At 39.4% G+C, this 21,054-nt stretch overlaps 1 protein-coding gene and 1 pseudogene across 3 annotated transcripts in view; one reads left to right on the top strand and one right to left on the bottom strand.

The window, feature by feature from the left end:
* The window catches only part of CCDC85A (coiled-coil domain containing 85A), a gene marked incomplete at its 5' end in the record, with an annotated part of 203,018 nt that overhangs the window by 21,087 nt on the left and 160,877 nt on the right, over positions 1-21,054 (bottom strand). The gene's annotated exons all lie outside the window — the stretch shown is intronic.
* LOC309833705 (geranylgeranyl transferase type-2 subunit beta-like) lies at positions 1,692-19,824 on the top strand (annotated as a pseudogene). The gene is made up of 4 exons: positions 1,692-1,701; positions 8,139-8,356; positions 8,549-9,057; positions 19,771-19,824. The product of its transcript is annotated as a geranylgeranyl transferase type-2 subunit beta-like (transcript).

Genomic DNA, 21,054 nt, shown 5'->3' with positions numbered 1-21,054 from the left:
AGTAATGCTCTGCATCAAGACTGTGTGGGAGGTGACTTACAGATCACTTACTGTGTGCTAAGTACTCATTATAGAAATCACAAATTCTAATACTCTAAGCAAACACCATAGATAAGGAAATAAAAGCACACCTCAACATAACATAGGCCATATATGACAAGCCCACAGCTAACATCATACCCAGGGGTTGAAAGCTAAAAGCACTTCCCCTGAGCTGAGAAACAAGACAAGGATGTCCTCTTTTGCCAGTTTTATTCAACATGGTGTTGGAAGTCCTAGTCATAGCAATCAGACAAGAAATAAAAGGAATACAAGTTGGAAAGGAAGAAGTAAAAGTGTCACTGTTTGCAGATGACATGATACATACAGAGAAAATCCTAAACACGCCACCAAAAAACTGCTAAAGCTCATCAGTAAATTCAGGAGAGTTGCAGGATACAAGATTAATATATAGAAATCTGTTGCTTTTCTATACACTGATAATGAACTATCAGAAAGAGAAAGCAAGAAAACAATCCCATTTAAAACTGCATCAAAAAGAATAAAATACCCAGGAATAAACTTAACCAAGGAGGTGAAAGACCTATACTCTGTAAAGTATAAAACTCTGATGAAGGAAATTGAAGGTGATACAAATAAACGGAGAGATATCCTGTGTTCATGGACTGGAAAAAATAATACTGTTAAAATGTCCACGCTACCCAAAGCAATCTACAGTCAATGCAGTCCCTATCAAAATACCTGTGACATTTTTCACAGAACTAGAACAAATAACCCTAAAATTTATATGGAATCACAAATGACCCCAAATAGCCAAAGCAATCTTGACAAAAAAGAACAAAGCTGGAGGTATCATGCTCCTTGAATTCAGACTATACTACAAAGCCACAATAATCAAAACAGTATGGTACTGGCACAAAAACAGACACATAGATCAATGGAACAGAACAGAGAGCCCAGAAGTAAACCCACGCACTTACGGTCAATCAAGCTATGACAAAGGAGTTAACAATACACAATGGGAAAAAGACAGTCTCTTCAATAAGTGGTGCTGGGAAAACTGAACAGCTACATGTGAAATAATCAAATTAGAACATTCCTTCACACCATATACAAAAATAAACTCAAAATGGATTGAAAGCCTAAATGTAAGACCAAAAACCATGAAACTAGATGAAAACATAGGCAGAACACTCTTTGACATGAATTGTAGCAATATTTTTTTGGATCTGTCTCCTAAGGCAAAGGAAACAAAAGCAAACAAACAAACGTGACCTAATAAACTTAAAAGCTTTTACACAACAAAGGAAACCATTGACGAAAATGAAAAGACAACGTACTTAATGGGAAAAAATACTTGCAAATGATATGACCAATAAGGGGTTAATATTCAAAATATATAAAACAGCTCATAAAACTCAATATAAAAAAAAAACCTGATTAAAAAATAGAACACCTGAATAGATATTTTTCCAAAGAAGACATACTGATGGCTAACAAGCACATGAAAAGATGCTCAACACCACTAATCATCAGAGAAATGCAAATCAAAACCACAAAGAGGTCAACCCCCTCACACCTGTTAGAATGGCTATCATCAAAAAGACCACAAATAACAAACGTTGGCAAGAATGTGGAGAAAAGGGAACCACTGTGCACTGTTGGTGGGAATGTAAATTGATGCAGCCACTATGGACAATGGTATGCAGGTTCTTCAAAAAACTAAAAACCGAACTACCATATGATCCAGGAATTCTACTACTGAGTATATATCTGAAGAAAACAAAAACAAATTCAGACGGATACACACACCCCAGTGTTCACAGCAGCATTATTTGCAATAGCCAAGATACAGAAGCAACCTAAGTGTCAATTGATAGATGAATGGATAAAAAAGATGTGGTGTCTATACACACACACACACACACACACACACAATGTAATACCACTCAGCCATAAAAAAGAATTAAATTTTTACATTTGCAACAACATGGATGGGCTGGAGGGTATTATGCTTAGTGAAATAAGTCAGAAAGAGAAAGAAAAATACTGTATGTTACCATTTATATGAGAAATCTAAAAAATAAAGGAATGAATATAACAAAACAAACAGATTCATGCATCTAGAGAACCAACTAGCGGTTACCAGTGAGAAGAGGGAAGCGGGAAGGGGCAAGACAGGGGTAGGGAGTTAAGAGGTACAAAGTACTAGGTATAAAATAAATAAGCTAAAAGAATATACTGTACAGCACAGGGAATATAGTCAATAATTTATAATAACTTTAAGTGGAGTATAATATATAAAAGTTTTGAATCACTGTGTTCTACACCTGAAACTAATATTGTAAATCAACTAAACTTCAATTTAAAAAAAACCAAAAAATTAAAAAAAAATTTTAGTATTAGAATTATTATATAATGTAAAAATGAAATGAAATATAATAAATCATGAATTCTAATACTATAAGCAAACACCCTAGATGAGGAAACAAAAGCATCCCTTCAAATCACTGACGAAGATAAAACATATTGGTACTACTATTCCTCTTTAATGACATGATATCTGGAATATCTTTTTCCATGAAAATTGAGATTTGGAATACTTTCTAGTATTGTCTTTAAAATAACTGACCTCTCCTTCAAAATTAAGGAAAAAATATGAAGCCATTCAAATTTTTAAAAGATCATCTAAACGAAGAGAGAATACTTATATTACTTATGGTCTCACTGAGGAAAATTCACAATGTGAGTTTTAAGAGAACTAGCAAGATGAAGCTATTGTGATTATTTTCTTGCTACTTTATGGTTATATTTTATTTATTACTCTTAGTAAAATTATTTTAATTGACACTCTGGAAGCTTCCATTCTTTTGCCTTATAGAAATACATTTTAAAAACATCTTTAACAAGAATAAAAGAATACTATGTTTTTATATTTTATTATATAAAATACGGGCTTCCCACTTAGATATAAATCAGATGTAATGCATTTGTAACAAACATTAGAGCTCAGCCCCTCATCTATTATAGGAAGTCAACTATGAAAGCCTGAAGATTGATCGACTAAAGTGGCTTCCTGTTAGTTAAAGATGTTTAATATTTTATAAGTCCAGAAGCTAGGTCAAACTATCAAACAGTGCATCATACCTCATGAGAAAGCATACCTAGTTTAGGAGGGAGGATGAATCCTCTCTTTCCCTATTATATGGCAAGAGCAGGTGCTTTGCTTAATCTCATCAGGAAAAAAATATTTTGTTCAGTTTGATCAGTCTTCATTCTGAAATGTTGCAATACTGTACCAGCACACAAATAAATGCTCAGATCAGAAGAGATTTTAAAGGTCACCTTGACAAATCTTTTCCAAAAGATTCCTGTCAATGGGCTTAGAAATGCTAAGAGACCCTCTGCTTTGCTCTAATAAATAATAGTTGACTGTATTCAGGGAAAAGTACTTTTTTATTTAAATTAACTAAAGAATCTATTCAATACTAATTTAAAATATTAGATAATTTACAGATACTCGTTTATTCACTTAACAAAGTATTTACTAAGCACGTACCAAAGATAATATTCCGTATAATGCCAAGTAGGTCTCTATTCCAATAAATTTTTGTTGAAAGAAAAGCACAGTGAGTTCAGATCATTGACTATAGGGTCACAATCAGGCCTAGGTTCAGATTCTTTTTTTTTTGATGTGGACCATTTTTAAAGTCTTATTGAATTTGTTACAGTATTGCTTCTGTTTTATGTTTTGGCTTTTTGGTCGCAGCATGTGGGATCTTAGCTCCCTGATGAGGGATGGAGCCAGCACTCCACTTCATAGGAAGGCAAAGTCTTAACCACTGGACTGCCAGGGAAGTCCCTAGGTTCAGATTCTTGATCTGACACTTAGCCCCTGCATGACCTCTCTGTGTCTCAGTGTCCTCGTCTATAAGATGTGTATAAATAATGGTACAATGGTACCTCAGTCTATGGGTTTGGTTACTTACATGAAAAGAGCTTTTCCAGCAGTACCTGGCCCACATTAAGTGCTAAGTATTTGCTGTCATTACCACGAATGTTTTTGCTTTGCCTGTCAACACATTTATAACTTGTTTGCCGATCTACTTTCACGTGTTTATTATTTAGAGCAGTTCTCAACCTGAAGTGATTTGGCCCCCAGCAGGGGTATTTGACAAAAATGCCTTGCAGACATTTTTAGTGGTCAAAACTGGGCAGTTTCTATGGGAATCTAGTTGGTAGAGGACAAGGATGGTTCTGAATGTCTGACAACGTACAGGATAGCCCCCTACAATTTTCCAGCCCCAAATGTCAATAGTGCTCAAGTTGAGAAAGCCTGAGTTGGAGAAAGAAGTGTGCTGGGAAACTGCAAAACAAAATTTCTGGTGATAGCTCCACAGCAGATTTTGCATATGAAGGCAAGTCGCCCACAAGATTTGGAGCTTGTGATGATTTTAAAGGAAACTCTCTGGGCTTCAGCCCTCAAGTGGTCTAAGTATAAAGACATCTTTATTTCCACCCCCAAAAAGGAAATTACTCTTTCTAACAAAAGGAATAGAATTAAAAATACCTGCTATATCCTACTGCAGCAACAGATAACAGAAACAGAATACTGAATGGGCAGGCTCAGGGCAGCACTCCAAAGAACAAAGAGCTCTTAGAGTGGAGAGAGAGAGCGTGCTGCAGCGCCATGAAAATGGAGACAGCAATCCCACAGAGAATAGAACTGGCAGAAGATGCTGTGTGGACATGATGGAAGAAAATGAAATTTCCTTAGCAATACAGCAGGTAAAGATCCTGCCCTTAACTTTAAGTAGTCACACTAGGAAAGAATTAAATTGCTATCAAATAGAAATGAGGGCCCTGACACAGGAAACAACATCCCAGTACAGGTGAGAGCATCCTGGGATACGCAGAGGGGAATCAGAGTGAGAGAACACTGGACCAGGACAGGGACCATTCTCTCCTTCACGTGGCTAAGGGCTGTGGTCTATTTACATATGTCTCCTCAGTAGGAAGAAGACTCCTTGAGGGTGTGTCTTAGTAATAACAGCTCTCAATTACTAAGCCCCTACTACATGTTAGGTCTCTCCTAAGTGCTGTCAGTTAAAAGATTATCAAGACTATAGCTCATATGAGCGCCTACTATTTATCTATTAGGACATGAACTGTTGGCCTGGCGCTTGTTCTCAATAATTTATACTCCGTAGTGATTTTTTTCTTTTTGGTTGGGGACCCTGAAGGTCTTCTTCTGTTCCATGTACTCACTACTTAGCTCCTGGGCTGCAAGGAGATCCTGTAGATCCTGGGGAGGATCAGGACCGTTCAGAATGGTCCAGGGGCTTGGGGAGGTCAGAATAGAAGCGTGTTCATATTAATAAGTGATGCAGGAGAACTGGTACACACCAGCTAAACATCACCTCTGGGCCCTTTTGACTTCGTCCACTCCAGACCCAGAACTGTGGCCACAAGACTTACTTAAAGCCTGCAGCTATAATAACCCAAAGATTTTGAGATTTGAGATTTGATAAAGTTGCCTAAAGAATTTGTTGAGAATTGCTAACAACTCACTTTGGAATACTATGTGAGTCACAGTATTGATATAAACGAAAGACAGTAGGGTTCCAGCTAAATACAGTTACTAAGAGAATAGTCTATTTCCTGTTCTTTCTTCTCTTTGGGTTTGGGGTTCCAGTGATACTTTTCTGGATCCCATGCTTTTCCTGTCCCACACTGGTGTGACCCAGGATGTCATTCTCTTGATTCTGGTTCCTTATTCATTCATATTCTTTCTCTTAATCTGGAATAGGTATTGAAAAAGCCTGCTTCCATCCTGGCTCTGATGAGCAAATCATGATCATGTGGATTCTACTTTCATGGTTTGACAGAGGGTGTAATTACCCTGACCACTCACTGTAAGGTGAGCTGATAAGACTCTTGTTCATAGCCCCACCCTGTTTTACAGTAATATTTCATGTATCTTGGAGCTCCCTGAGGTCACCACACTTGACTTTTATTATCTCTGTAATCACAATGACTAGCACCCTATCTACATGTAGTAGTTGCTCAATAAACTTAATATATTAATGGATAATCAAAATCCATGTGTGAGACTGTGGCTTTTCCTCTGTCGTCTCAGAAATAGTTGTGTAAATGCTTTACTTGTGTGCCTGTGTACTTGGTAATTAGTAGGTACTCAGCTATTTGTTAAGTAACTAAGGCACACTTCTAGAGTGCTAAAATGGCCTGAAGTAAGTGAAACTGACGTTACTATGATGGTCCATATAGAGTTTTTTGGCAAGTCTACAGAATTTAAACAGACTAAATTCCCACTATTTTTCCTTCTCATTAACCAGTTATTATTTGAACAAAATAAATTTATTCTGAAAATCTGGAATCACTTCCATCTATTTCTAAAGCTGCAGTGAAGTTCAAATACGTTAAAAAAAAAAACAAAGCAGAAAAACCAAAGAAACAGTAACTGAAAAGATCACTAGGAATGTTTAGCAGACCAAAAGTAGAAATAAGGCCTTATTACTGAGGCATCCAGAGTATATGCTGATTTCCATCAAAATCATGTAATTTCCATACAAAATGATTATATAATCATTATGTAATTACAAAATCATTATGTAATGTGAATATTAAAAAAGTTATCATCAAGAGAAATATTATTCTCAACTTAATTACGTGTAGGCCAATCAATCTATAAGTATCCAGGCGTTCCCAGCTAAGGAAGCCAGAAGGTAGTATTTATTCATTCACTCCTCATTTATTATGCCAAATAATGGCTAAGATTGAGGTCTGTGGAGTCACAGTTGAGGCTGTGAGGAACTTCAATTCAGAGAACCTGAAACATTAAACAGTTGTCACAGTCAGGGAAACAGAAGTTGTTCAGAACGATGTGAGCCTAGGACACGAGGGACAGAGTACCAAGAACTGAGGCTGACATGAAAGGCAGGAGGTCAGATGATGGAGAACCTTCTATACCATATGAAGGATTTTAAATTTATTCTATGCTGAGGGATGAGCTACGTGACAAGACCTGATTTGGTTTGATAGATTGCTCTAGGAATAATGTGGAGAATGATCTGGATGGGACAAGACTAGGTAGGATAAAGTCTAATTAGGAGATTAACAAAGAAGTTCAAGTAAAAAATGATTACCCATCACCTACACTGGACAATAGCAGAAGGAATAAAAAGGATATTGATGGATTACAGGGCAGGACCTTTTGAGCCTTAATATTTATTTCAGTGGAGGCAGGGAGGCTGAAAGAGGACTCTGGGATGGGTACCAGCTAAATGGTCATGCCATTAACCAGGATAGGAAATGCCAGGGGAAGTAATATAGCTCATTCATCAGATTTTAGAATGAAGATCAAAGAGGGAATTAACAATATTAAACACAAAAGCATCTTTCTCACAAATACCCCCAACAAATGGTTTTCTTCTGACATGTAAAATAGGAGTTTGCAAAATAATTAAATTGTAAATGACTTTAACTTCATGCCATAATGAAAATATGGTCTCGGAAAAGAAAGTAATTCTGAAATATCTATCACTCCAGGTGAAACTTGAAGATATTTAAATACAGTTTCCAGAAAAAAATAAAATAAATGAAAGTAATTACGGAGGTTAGCAGGATGCCTTTTTACAAGAATGAGAGAGGGCAAACCCCAGGAAGAAAAGAATTAATATCTTGAAAGGGCCAAAACAGCCAAAACGCTGTATCTCTGTAGCCAGAGCAATAACAGACAAAGAATAACCATGAAGGCCAGGTTAAAAAAAAAAAAAAAAAAGTGGACAATTAGATTTACGTGCATTCTGCTTGTAAGTAAAGAGTTTACGTGCTTAATTCTTGTCTTTTATTAACCATACACCTCCCTGTGAGAAAGACTGAAATTTCTAGAAAAAAAGAAAGATCATACATCTAAATGAGTTTCCAATCAGGTTGACATTAAATAGTCAAAGTTTTTGGCATTCTTGCTGAGACAAATATATCTGAATACTTTTAGGTCTTGAGCTTATAAAAAATGGGGCAGGAGAGGAGCATGAGAAGGAGAGTCAGGGCATAGAAACGAAATGCCAGTGTAGATGCAAAAGCAAAAAAGTAGTTCTAGCTCTTTTCGCCTTCAGACACGGGCACACTGCAGAAGGATGTTATTATCAAGTCAGATGCACCTGACACCCTATTACTGGAGAAGCATGCAGATTATATAGCATCCTATGGCTCAAAGAAAGATGATTGCATTCTTAGTCTCTCTGATAGTATTAATGTTATTGACGTAAATAAAGCCGTGGAATATGTTCGGAGTCTACAGAAAGAAGATGGTTCTTTCGCTGGAGATATTTGGGGTCCCACTAAGCAGCTGGTCTAACTGGAGTTAATGGTCTGCTGGAAGTTCCAGCACGCACTGTGCTAGTTATATCAGCATACAGGAGCACTAGAACAGAGGGGGCCAGTCTAAAAGATAAGGGCTGAATACAGTGCAGGCCGGAGAGACCAGCGGCTTTGTGGGGTGTGAAAATCCACTTTTATATAATAGGGAGAAATCGATACAAGATTCTCTTTTTGTGCGGTGGCAGTTTGGCCCTATTGGGGAAGCTGGATGCTATTAATGTGGAAAAGGCAATCGAATTTGTTTTATCATGTAGGAACTTGGATGGTGGGTTTGGTTGCAGGCCAGGTTCTGAATCCCATGCTGGGTAGATCTATTGGTACACAGGATTCCTGGCTATTACTAGTCAGTTGCATCGAGTAAATTCTGATTTACTTGGCTGGTGGCTTTGTGAACGCCAGCCTGCGTCAGGTGGACGCAATGGAAGGCCACAGAAGGTACCAGATGTATGCTATTCTTGGTGGGTGTTGGCTTCCTTAAAGATAATTGGAAGGCTTCACTGGATTGACAGAGAGAAACTGCGCAGTTTCACCTTAGCATGTCAAGATGAAGAAACGGGAGGATTTGCGGACAGGCCAGGAGATATGGTAGATCCTTTTCATACTGTATTTGGAATTGCTGGATTGTCACTTTTGGGAGAAGAACAGATTAAACCTGTTAGTTTTACTGTTTTAACATTTCAGTATTTGAAGTGCTTAACAAACTTAATGACTGCCATTTTAATATTTTGTATATGAATTGTGTTGATTTTAATAAATTATATAATTATACATTAAAAAAAGTAATTCTAATTAACATTGCATTTGGCTTACAGAGCAGAGCTGAGTAATGATTGTGTTAAATACCTCAGCACTTCAGAGCCCAGTGGGAGACATGCAGCTAGAGCCCCAGGGACTAAACAGATATTTAGGACAAATCCTTGCTGAGGTTACTGAGAAATATTACACTGTGAGGTGGTGTTCACTGGCCTGGCTTTGGCAAAAGGAAGGGTCTATGGTATCTTCAAGGGTCTTCCAGTCCCCGAAGCTCCCACACAAAGTGGGGAGGTCAAGATATGAGAGAGGTCAACAGAGAGGCAGGAAGAGTCAGCTTCATCCAAAGGCAGCTACCACCCTAGGACATGCGTTCATAACACAGATAACAACGGCTGCCTGTCAGACTGCAGTTCACCCGTGCCATTTTGTGGAAAGCTCTACCTCAGAGCAGTTCACAATGATCTGACTGTTAAAGATTTACAAAAGCAAGAGTGGTCCAAATGCATCTAGGCCCCATAATCTCTGCACACATGGTAGCAATAAAATCACCAGCAGGGAGAAATGAGATCTCCCATCAGTGACACCACCATTAAAGCACAAAAGGAAACATCATGGGGACATGAGCTCATTTTCACAAACGGCTCTTACTAGGGGAGGAAGAAAATAAGTGATTTAAAAATATGTTTATTTGTGCACTACTTCCTAACTTACATAATTTAGGATGCATTGCATGCCTCTCTCATTCCCTACCTTTAAATCTTGCAAGTGTCCCAGGGCACAGTCCACAAACCACTTTTTTTTTCTCAACACTCATTCACAAACATTTCTAATTCAGTCCCATAGCCATGTATTCTTTCAAATTTTTATATCCAGCCCTGCCCTTTCCCCTGAGTCCCATATGTATACACCTAACTCTGCATCTGACATCTCCTCGTTGATGTCCAACATCTCAACTTTTCCATGCCCCCAAAGAACTTGATTCCCCTGCACCCCTTAACCTGTTCCCCCCAATCTTCCCCATCTCAGTAAAAAGCACCACCAATCATACGGTTGCTTAGATCAAAATCCAAGGATCATCCTTGAGTCCTCCCTGGGCTGCCATGCACTGCACAGTCTCTGTAAACAGTTCTTCCTGGGGTTGTCGGTACCCAACCGGTGAAGCCATATGCGGTCTCTTTCCCTTATATTCCACATCTAATCTGTCATAAAGCACTTCCAGCTCTACTCCAATATATAGCGTTGTGAATCCATATCTCCTCACCATTTCCACCCCTAGTTCAAGCTACCATCAGCCCTCTCAGTCAACCAAAGTAGCTCCCTATTGGGTGTCCTTATGTCCCCTCTCCCTGCCTCTACTATTTTTTTTTTTTTTTTTTTTTTTGCGGTACGCGGGCCTCTCACTGTTGTGGCCTCTCCCGTGGCGGAGTACAGGCTCCGGACGCGCAGGCTCAGCGGCCATGGCTCACGGGCCCAGCCGCTCCGCGGCATGTGGGATCTTCCCGGACCAGGGCACGAACCCGCGTCCCCTGCATCGGCAGGCGGACTCTCAACCACTGCGCCACCAGGGAAGCCCCCTGCCTCTACTATCTTTAGTCTGGTTTCAACCCAATATTCGCAGAGACCTTTGGGAAATGTAAATAGATACTATCATACCCTCACCCAATTCCTCCAATGGCTTTCCATCAACTCAGACGCCAAGTCCACACGCTCGACCTTGGTCAACAAAGCCCACAGAGTCTGTGTCCTGCCCGTCTCTGACTTCACATCCTGTTACTCTCTGTCTCACTCATTCTGTTCCAGCCACTCTAGCCTTCTAGCTCCTGTTTCCTCAAACACACCTATCTCATTCCTACCTAAGGCTTTTGTCTTTGCTGTTCTCACTTCTTGCGATGCTCTATCCTAGCCATAATCTTTTCCTTCCTTCGGGTCTCTTTAGATTTCACATCCACAGAGAAGCTTTTTCTAACTCCATGTAAAATACCCCCTCACTCCAGTCACTGTACAATTCTGTACCCTGCTTTTGTTTTGTTAACAGTGATTATCACTTCCCAATAATATGTATTTATGGTTTTAAAAGAATAATCCACCTACTAAGATGTAAGCTGCATGAATTTCTTATTCAGGGCTGTATCCCCATTGTCTAAAACAGTATCTCTATATAAGGGATGCTCAAAAAATACTTGAGGGGTAAAATATTGAATGAATGGTCAATACAAGTCATCAGCCTTACATGACCTATAGAAATCCCATTCCCTATTTGTTAGGGGTTGTTTTGGTTATATTAAGAAAAGCAGAGAAAGCCCACTAGTCACTCATCATTGAATGAATATCCCTGTACTGATGGAACAATAAATGTCAACATCTCTCATTCCAAAAAGTGAGGTTACTGCTTTTGTCTAGCCTCTATGAGATTCTGGGAATAAAAGACAGAATAATTGAGGGACTTCCCTGGTGGTCCAGTGGTAAAGAATCCACCTTACAATTCAGGGGACGTGGGTTCCATCCCTCGTCAGGAAACTAAGATCCCACATGCCGTGAGGCAACTAAGCCCACACGCCACAACTACTGAGCTCGCACACCTCAACTAGAGAGCCTGCATGCCACAAACTACAGAGCCCCATGTGCTCTGGAGCCTGCACGCCACAACTAGAGAGAGAAAACCCGCAAGCCACAACTAGAGAGAAGCCCGTGTGCTACAACTAAGACCCGACGCAGCCAAAAAAAAAAAAAAAAAAAAAAAAAGTGACTGAAATATAAAAGTTTCACCTCATCCCTCCATACAAATTTTGACCACAGCTAACGCCACAAACAAAGTCTGCCTAGTTAAAAAATTTTCTCTCTCCTGAAGTCTCTGGTTGAAGAACTTAAGAGGAATAAAAGGGCCAAAATTCTGAGATCATCACTAAATAAAGGACTTGGCTGAAGTTTAAAATGCACAGCTAAATTTTTCTGAAAAGTGACATTATGAAGCTTTAAGAAAGGCAAATCTTAAAAAAATATTATTAAGTTAGAATTTTTACAGTAGTACCATCCTGGAAAACAATCAGGTCTACCAGTAGTAATAAGTTTTCCAAGGCTGGCTAGAGCTGTTTTTAGAAAAAAGAAGGAAATAATATTTTGCTAACCCACAAGACTGATGACCCAGGGACTAATGAGCTCCATAATCAACTCACTGCCTGACCCCTCAGCAAGTCACTTGTCCTCAGTGCTAAACGGGAGAGGCCTATCAATTAGCTTCCTGTGGTGGCTGTGAAGGGGGACTAAGAAACCTGATTGCAAAGCACTCTGAAAACACTGAACACTATAGAGACAGGCTTGCTAATAGCCAGGTTGCCACCAGTCACCATCTAAGCATTGCAAATGCCCTTGGCTTCTCCCTTTTGGCTCTTCTGATATCAATCGATTGCTCCTGGTGACAAAGACAAAAAGACAAGTGAGGATTCTTCTCACCTGCCTAGTCCTCTCACTCACTTCTCACTTCCTGATCCACAGGAAACATGCTGGAGACTTGAACTGGCCTCAGTGTTCCTGTTGTTTCCAAAGCAACTTGCAGAGCTCCTATGAAGGAAGAGACGCTGTACAAACGGCCAACCGAAGGCCTTTCTTTTCTTTTCTTTCCTTTCCTTTCCAGGTACACACAGACCACAATTAAAACCACATAATTAACAAAGATGATGAGAGAGGAGAAGATTAATATGAAGGACTTGAAAACACAAAATTCACTTAATTCTTATCAATGATCTCCCTATTACTTATTCTTTCATGAAATGCCCTCACTTAAGTGGAAAGGGAGATTGATTGATTTCTGACCTCCTCCCAAGCCAGACATGGTTTTCCTCATTCATTGATAAAACACTGATTTAGAATTTTGCTTGTCTGTGAGGGACTATATAGAAATTCACGTTCTTCCCAAGCCACCAGCTGTACGGTATCTATTTTAAAGACAAGCCTGCCCCATGTTGTCTTCCCAGCAATTTCTTGAAGGTATGCAAGAATAGCCAGGACACAAAAGCAATATAATCACTTGCTCGCTAAAGTACAGATTCAGTCACCATACACATGCGTTTCAGAAAAGTACAAATTTCCTACCTGTTAGCACCACAATTGTCCTTCCTGTATGGGAGGACTTGCCTTTTCAAGTCAAATGCAAGCATGTGGATCCCCAGCAAAATCATTCCAAAGCTAAGTGGTTTGCTAGGAAAGAATACCTTTATCTCTTGCTCAACTACTCCTCTGGTTCAACTGCAGCACTTTTCAAATACCAGATACTGATTACTCAGGGCAGGTTTGGGGATGATAAGACAAAGGAACTTAAACCAATGAAAAAATAAATAATACTTTTTGAGAAGAGTATTTGCATACAATAAATTCTCTATGTACAAATGCAAATTTATGTAACAATATGAGACCAATTTTTTTAAAATAATATTAACAGATAACCCAAGCAATTGACACATAAATATTCTTATTATAGGACAAGGGTCAGCAAACTACTGCCAGAGTTAAATCCAGCCTCTTTCTCCTGTGTTATAAACAAAGTTTTATCAGAACACAGCCAAGCCCATCCATTTAGACTCTGCATTTGTTTTCAGCTGTTTTGGTGCCACAGTGACAGACGTGTAGTTGCAACACACCATATGGCTCACAAACTTGAAAATGTTTACTATCTGCCCCTTTACTAAAAAAAGCACCAAACCCTGGTTTAGAAGATAACAAGGTCACTGCAGATTGGAATAGTCTGGGAAGTTTCTAGAGAAGGAGGCAAGCAGCTTAAAGAGAAACTACAGTTGAACCAGAAGATAAGTGATAAGTGGACAACTATTTTTTCCTGAGTAATTATTTATCTACAGACTAGAAATGTCCTTAAGATTGAGAAAAGGATGAGATCTTCCTATGCTGAGAAAATCATTATTAGAGTGATGAAATTCAGTGAACAGCAAAACAGATGGACTAGAAAATACACTGGGTTTCTTGGCTAATTCCCATTCACACCCCAATGATACCACACCAGAGGTTTGTCGTGGATGGAGGTGGTGGTGATGGTGCTGGTCGTGGTGTTTTCAAAGCTAACTTGCTTCAAGAGAAACATACTTGCCACGTGACAAGTTTCAGCAAAATGGGAAGAATGCTAGACTAGTGGGAACAGAAAATCTGGACACAAACCTTGCCTCTGCCCATTAGTGCACACACTCTCACCTGCAATAGAGATAATCACAGGGACCAAGGTCAGAATGGGAATCAGTATCCCAAGATGGACTCAGTGTTGGTCCAATACCCAGGCCCTCAGCTGATACTCAGGCTGTGGTTAGTGCTTGTGACCTAAACAAGCCTCCAGGGTGATTCAACCATCACATCCTGTGCCCTGAGGCAGACCCAGCTGCAAGGGTCACAGATTTTTCTAAATCATCCATCCTGCTGTGGTCCAAGCTGTTTCTCACAGAAAGAAAGGTCCATTTTAGGTTACAACCTCATCATTTAAAAGAAGAAAGAACATATACAAATAAAAGAATTAGACACTATCCTTTTCATGACCTATAATGGGGTCTCTCCTGGAGCCCTAAAGACTTAAGATTCTGAACAAATGCTTAAAACCAGTAGGATTGATACCTTCAAACAGAATTACCATAAAGATACATCTAAAATAAAAAGCACAGTTTAATAAGGCAATAAGGTATTAAAAATCAATGTGATAACAAAATCGAACATTTTCTACTAGTTTAAAGACTAGTTAAGGTCTACTGACTCACAAATTACTCTGGCATCATTTATAGCCCTGAAGCCCTGAGAAACCACCTAGAATCCAGAGATGTCTTCTCACATTCTGGTAACTGACTCTGAAGAACCCTGTCAACATCAAGATCCTGGGCAGGGCGCTTATTTTAAGTGAAAAACATTGGAAGGGCAGCTGCCCTTACCTGCTCTCATGCCCACTTTGATCTTGTTCTCAAGTGTCCAAGACTCAATATAACTGGTTTCCCTAACCAAGAGAATCCTCTTTAATAAAACGAATGCTGTGAGGCCACATAAGCCACCTTCTTTAAAAATTACCATTTAGGGCTTCCCTGGTGGCGCAGTGGTTGAGAGTCCGCCTGCCGATGCAGGGGCCGCGGGTTCGTGCCCCGGTCCGGGAAGATCCCACGTGCCGCGGAGCGGCTGGGCCCGTGAGCCATGGCCGCTGAGCCTGTGCGTCCGGAGCCTGTGCTCCGCAACGGGACAGGCCACAGCAGTGAGAGGCCCGCGTACCACAAAAAAAAAAAAAAAAAAAAAAAAATTACCATTTAGTAGAGGGTCCAGTCTTAAATGGACCTCTCCAAAGTCCTTTTCAATTGGCAATGAATGTGAGGGGCCATCACTAACTACCTTACCATTTGCGGAAGTCATCAACAAACGCATGTGAGTTTCGCTGGTTAAGGAATTGTGCATTAAAATAGGAGTGAGATGAGAACAGGGGTTGAAAAGTGAATGGAATTTGTCCCAAACAATATGACAAATTTCCAAATGCAGTTGCTAAAGTCCCCTCTGTCTAACTCTGTCGGAAAGAAAGCATTCAAGTTCTAACTAGCTTCTGTTAACTTCCGGCACTCAATACATGCCTGGCATCCCAAAGGATGAAGACCCATCATTCCCACACAATTTATTTGTGATCAGATTTACTGGAGTTGTGATTTATTTCTGAGTGTGTATTTTATGTTTTACTTTTATGATATTTCTGTAGTTAGGGTTATTAAATTTCCTAGCATATGAAAATGTTTAAATAAAAAAATTCTTTTTGACATTAAGACACACCAGTCTTGAATGGCAAAAACAGCTGAAATATTTTGACTATTAAAAAGCCTTTCTTAGAGCCAGCTTTTATGTAAGTCCAGGATGGCTCCCATCTGCGCCTGGGTTTATTAGTTTTTTGTTATCTGTCAAACATTAGAACTTCTGCTTCACATGTTGTTCTGTTGCAAATGAGAGGCATCTTAGGTCAAGAAAAGACAGTATCAAATTCCTTTATTTGCTCTCCTACATTTACATCAGATTTACATTTCCTCCACGATCCTTACATTTTTGTGTCCAATCTTCTTTCTAATAAACTGCTAAGAGCAATAGCTGGATGAATAAAACTACCAAAATACTAATTAGTCCAAGGGTTTTAAAGCAAGGTTAGCTGTCTCCTTGTGTTTTATTTTTCTCTTTTTTAAAAAAATAATAATTCAAAAGTTGCTTCTACTCCTCCAAACTATATTACGGAAGTTACAAAAATCTGAAAGAGGATAAAAATTCTGAAAGAGGGCTCGATGATCCGTGTGCCTCAACTAAGCACTCCTGAGATCACAAGTGTCTGAGATGAGTGGATTTTTGTGAGATATCGAAAAGTTTGAGGACAAGACGTTCTCCCAAAGGAAAGAATTAGACCAGAGAGAGACACTTGAAACAAGGATAATGAAACACTTTCAGAAGGGAGGAACGATCTTTGAATAGGCTGTCCCTTCACTACTAGTACCTCTTCCTTCCCACCTGTGATTCTGGGCTTCACACTAGGACCCTGTGGTAAGAAGTACTTTTTCTATAGGCTTTGGGCCTGGAACAAGGTGGATCGCAAGCAGGAGTTGGGGAATTTTCTCAGCCCAGGGAATGTTGGGAGACCTGATCATAGGAGCCTTGGGGAAGGGCCAGGACCTCACTATAGCAGCCAAAGTCAGGACCAGACTATGGAGGCCAGGGAAACCTGTACACTCGAGGAGGGAGCAGCTCCCAAAGGCAGGCTCCCAGGGGCTGAGTGCACAGATCCCATCCCCCCACCCAACCTGTGCTGGCCTGGCCTGAGCAAACAGTCTACCGTGACTTTCAGGAATGACACATTTACGCGTGTGGGTGGGTTGTTTTTTCCAAGTACCCCATTGCTTAGCAATACAGAAACTACGTTGTAGGATTTCTAGATTAAGCTCTAAAATAACCCTAAATCTACTAAGAATTATTTACCCAGCCAGTAAAGGCCCTTAAGTCGTAAAACAATTAAGGGGAAGCCTGTCATTTATTTCATACGCTCTCTTTCTTCATCCTGCTTCTCTACCCATGCTTTAATTAGCTTCGTGTGTCAACACGACACCAGTTTATACAGGCTCCGTGGCACACGATCTAAAAGATAATAAAGAAAAGTTCCATGTGAACTGTAAAAGTGACACTGATAACTGTCTCGCGATGGACCTCCTAGCATTTTTCTTTCATTTTCTACGACAACCACAGAACCTAAAGAAAGGCCCGGTCCACTTCTTGCTGGCTTTTATTTCAGGTGCTTTAGTCTACAGTCTACAGTTGTCTACAACAAATAAGTTTCCTTTGAAAGAACATTGTCTTCTTTCTGTGGATCCCAGTATAGCTGCCATTTGATCCATACGCAGAGAGTCGTGTTATTCTCCTCAGTCTAGTCACACTGCAAAAGACTAATATCTGGTATCTCGTATCTCTGTCATCTCTTTTTCACAGTAATCTATTTTGGCTTCTTTCATAATTGAATTCCTGAAAAGTATGTTACATTTTAAAATAAAGAATATACATTGTTTTGGTATAAATTAGAGGTAAGTAAAAGTTGATTTTCTAACATTTCCTATATTGATGATCTCTTTCCTCATAATTTTAAAAACTTCGTGAAATAACATTCTCCATTTATTATATGAAATCCTTTGAAATCTTTTTTAAGACTTTATTTATTTATGGCTGCGTCAGGTCTTTAGTTGCGGCACGCGGGATCTTCGTTGAGGCATGCGGCATCTTTCATTGCGGCGCACGGACTTCTCTCTAGTTGTGGCGTGTGGGTTTTCTCTTCTCTGGTTGTGGCGTGCAGGCTCCAGGGTGCATGGGCTCTGTAGTTGTGGCGCTCAGGTTCCAGAGCGCGTGGGCTCTGTAGTTTGTGGTATGCGGGCTCTCTCACTGAGGCGCGCGAGCTCAGTAGTTGTGACCCGCGGGCTTAGTTGCCCCGCAGCATGTGGGACCTTAGTTCCCTGACCAGGGATCGAACCCATGTCCCCTGCATTGTAAGGCAGATTCTTTATCACCGGACCACCAGGGAAGTCCCCCTTTGAAATATTTTTAACAGTGATTTGTAAAAAAACGTTTACATTGGTTTATGTGCTTAGAGAATATCTTAAGTTCTGGGGCTCTTTATCATTGGTACCAACTTTGAAAAGGCATTTCTTTCTCAAATGATAATACCTAATAGGCAATACTGAATTTTTAAAAAGTAATAGGACCATTCACACTTTCGGGCTCCCTTTGAAATACTGTGTTCACAAACTAGGTGTAGACTACAGCGCTCAACGATGCTTGAGCATCGTTGGAGTACCACGGAGACCATGGCAGATCCAAGAGCCCGTGCTCGCCAGGTGATGAGTGACACCCATGCATACTTCCCGAGGGCTCCTCTTGATCACTGGAGAGGACCAACTCAATCTACACTGCGTTTCTCTATCTGTTCTCAACTACAGACCCCTTCATTCTGGGACTTGGTAACTTTGCATGGGTATAAGACGGACACACACGCTTTTACTTATCCTTGGGCTCAGAATGTTCAGGGCTGAAAGAAACCACACTTCCCAATGAAGACACAGAGGCCTTTGTATCTGCCCAGAGAGAAATCCATAAGGATTCATTACACTCATCTTGGTTATTTTAAAATGTGTATATTGTTAAGGAAAACTAGCGCCTTTATGTTCATTACATATAATTTTATATAAATAAGGGGACTGCACATTCTCTCTCAAAATATACATAGCTAACGCTGCCCAGACTAGTATGTGAGCCCCATTACATGCATACTTGATATGATATGAGCCTCAAAGATTTACACATAAGACTGTACGTTACTTAAATTTAATAGCTGTCTGATGAAATTTTATTAACTTTAGAACACAATGAGGAAGAATAACCCACAATGACATAACTACACACTAAATACACACCTGTAAATAAAAGATCCAATATGGTGCCAACCTGTAGTTTTAGGGAACTTTATATCAAAATTAAAAGGGGCACACCTCTCTTGTGTATACATTACACATATACACAAACTTTCTCTGGATAAAGAGTCATGGATTCGCAGAGCTGAGCAGAACCTTCCACCTCGCCTTTGACAATCCTCTTTTCTAGTCAAGACATTTACGGTTCACAGAGGTTAGCGTATCATCCTGGTCCAGCAGCTCTTTAGACCAAGTCCTAGTTCTTGTAATTCCCATTCAGTGCTTGTTCTAGCATATTCACAGTGACTCCTTTAATTACTTGATTGTTAACAGAGTCCACAGTCACGGCTGACCATGTCTCAGCTTTCTAAAAATGACTTAGTTATGTTTTGCTTAGTTTTCACACAATGATAGCTTTTTAAGTATCATTTAGGAAAGTCTCAAATCACTTAGAAATTTGTTTACTTAAACTGTCTTACTTTGTCAAAGAATATAATTATTTGCCTACACTACATCTATTATCTATATTGTATTTATACTTAGGCAATATATAGGCATTGACTATATTACATTTATACTTGCCTACTTTACATTTTGATATAGGTAACTGTCAGTTATTAAGAGGCACCAATTTTAATTTTTATTGTGTTATAAATGTGATCCTTTTCCTCAGGCTACAGCGAAGAAAGAAACTAGACGTTTAGACCCTTACATGAAAAATGCCTAAACCCCACTGTAGGAAAGATTTGAACCAGAAAGAAGAGGAGGACAGCACAGTTCAGATGCCTCTTTTCCATCAGTCAGAGAGGTAGTGACCTCCAGCAGGAAATGGAGACCAAAGTGAGACTGTGCTCCAACGGGAGTCTCCGCACCGTTACGAGTGTCAACTAAGCCCGGTTTTCATCATTTTCATTTTTTGATATCCATATTTCAAGAGTATTTACATTTAGTTTGCTTAATTTAATCCCGAAGTCAAACATTACACAGTACTTTCCACCACTTTCTCTGAGACTGTTTTCTTACCCTTAGAAAAAGCAAGAAAAGGGAAGACTGTTTCATCTTTACCTCATAAAACATTTTTGACTCCACTCTGGATTAAAAAAATAATAATAATAAGAGTAGAGAGCCATTTCTACAGGACAAGGCAACATTAATTTCTCTTGTAGTTCCATCCCAAATTTTCCCCAAATATTCCTCCATATTGCTTCCCATTCAAATACCTATGATTCTAGTTGATATTACTACACAGCAAAACTTTGTGCTGAGAGAGTCCCATTGTTTTTGGTGACAAATTCTGCCAAGGACAGGTAGCAAAAATGCTACTATTTTTTATGGCTACTACAAATCAAAACAACATTTTTTAAAATATGCCCTAGTGGTAGAATTACTACCATACCAGTATAGCTATAAAAAGGCAACACTGTTAAATATGAATTATTGATACCACAGTCCCTAACAGTGGCGTACCTTTTAAATTCAATAATTCTATTAATAAGTTTAATAAGTAGTATAGCTATGTTGCTTGTTGCATTTCTATTTCACCTATTTTCCCTCATGACAAGTAAGATTTCTCATCATGTAGCAGATTCTCAAACAAGAATCCTTAAGCATGAGGGGGTGACAGAAGAATGTTGCAAATCCCTTCACTCTGAGAGACTCCATGTTGCTTTAGACATTTTTGCTGTGAGCTTTACTCTCTTTGATATTTTCTGATAGATTTTCGCTTTTCCCTTAATCCAGTCTCCATGTATTTAGGTTCTCCAGCATGACTTTCCCCCATCAACTTACTTCCCATATCTGTCTCTTTTATTCCAATACACCCACACCACTTGTGTAGTACCCATCTCCTTTGAAAACTCTATACAGAAAAAGCTTTTTTCCTTTTCCTTAATTATATAAATCATGGTGATTTAGAGAAAATTGTAATCCACAAGCACTATTTCTCTGGTGGAGTCCA

The sequence above is a fragment of the Grampus griseus genome (genome assembly GCF_964374135.1).
Source record: "Grampus griseus genome assembly, chromosome: 15".
In the NCBI taxonomy this organism is placed as follows: Eukaryota; Metazoa; Chordata; class Mammalia; order Artiodactyla; family Delphinidae; genus Grampus; species Grampus griseus.
Note: the sequence above shows the minus strand (reverse complement) of the source record. Positions and strands in the feature narration are given on the sequence as shown.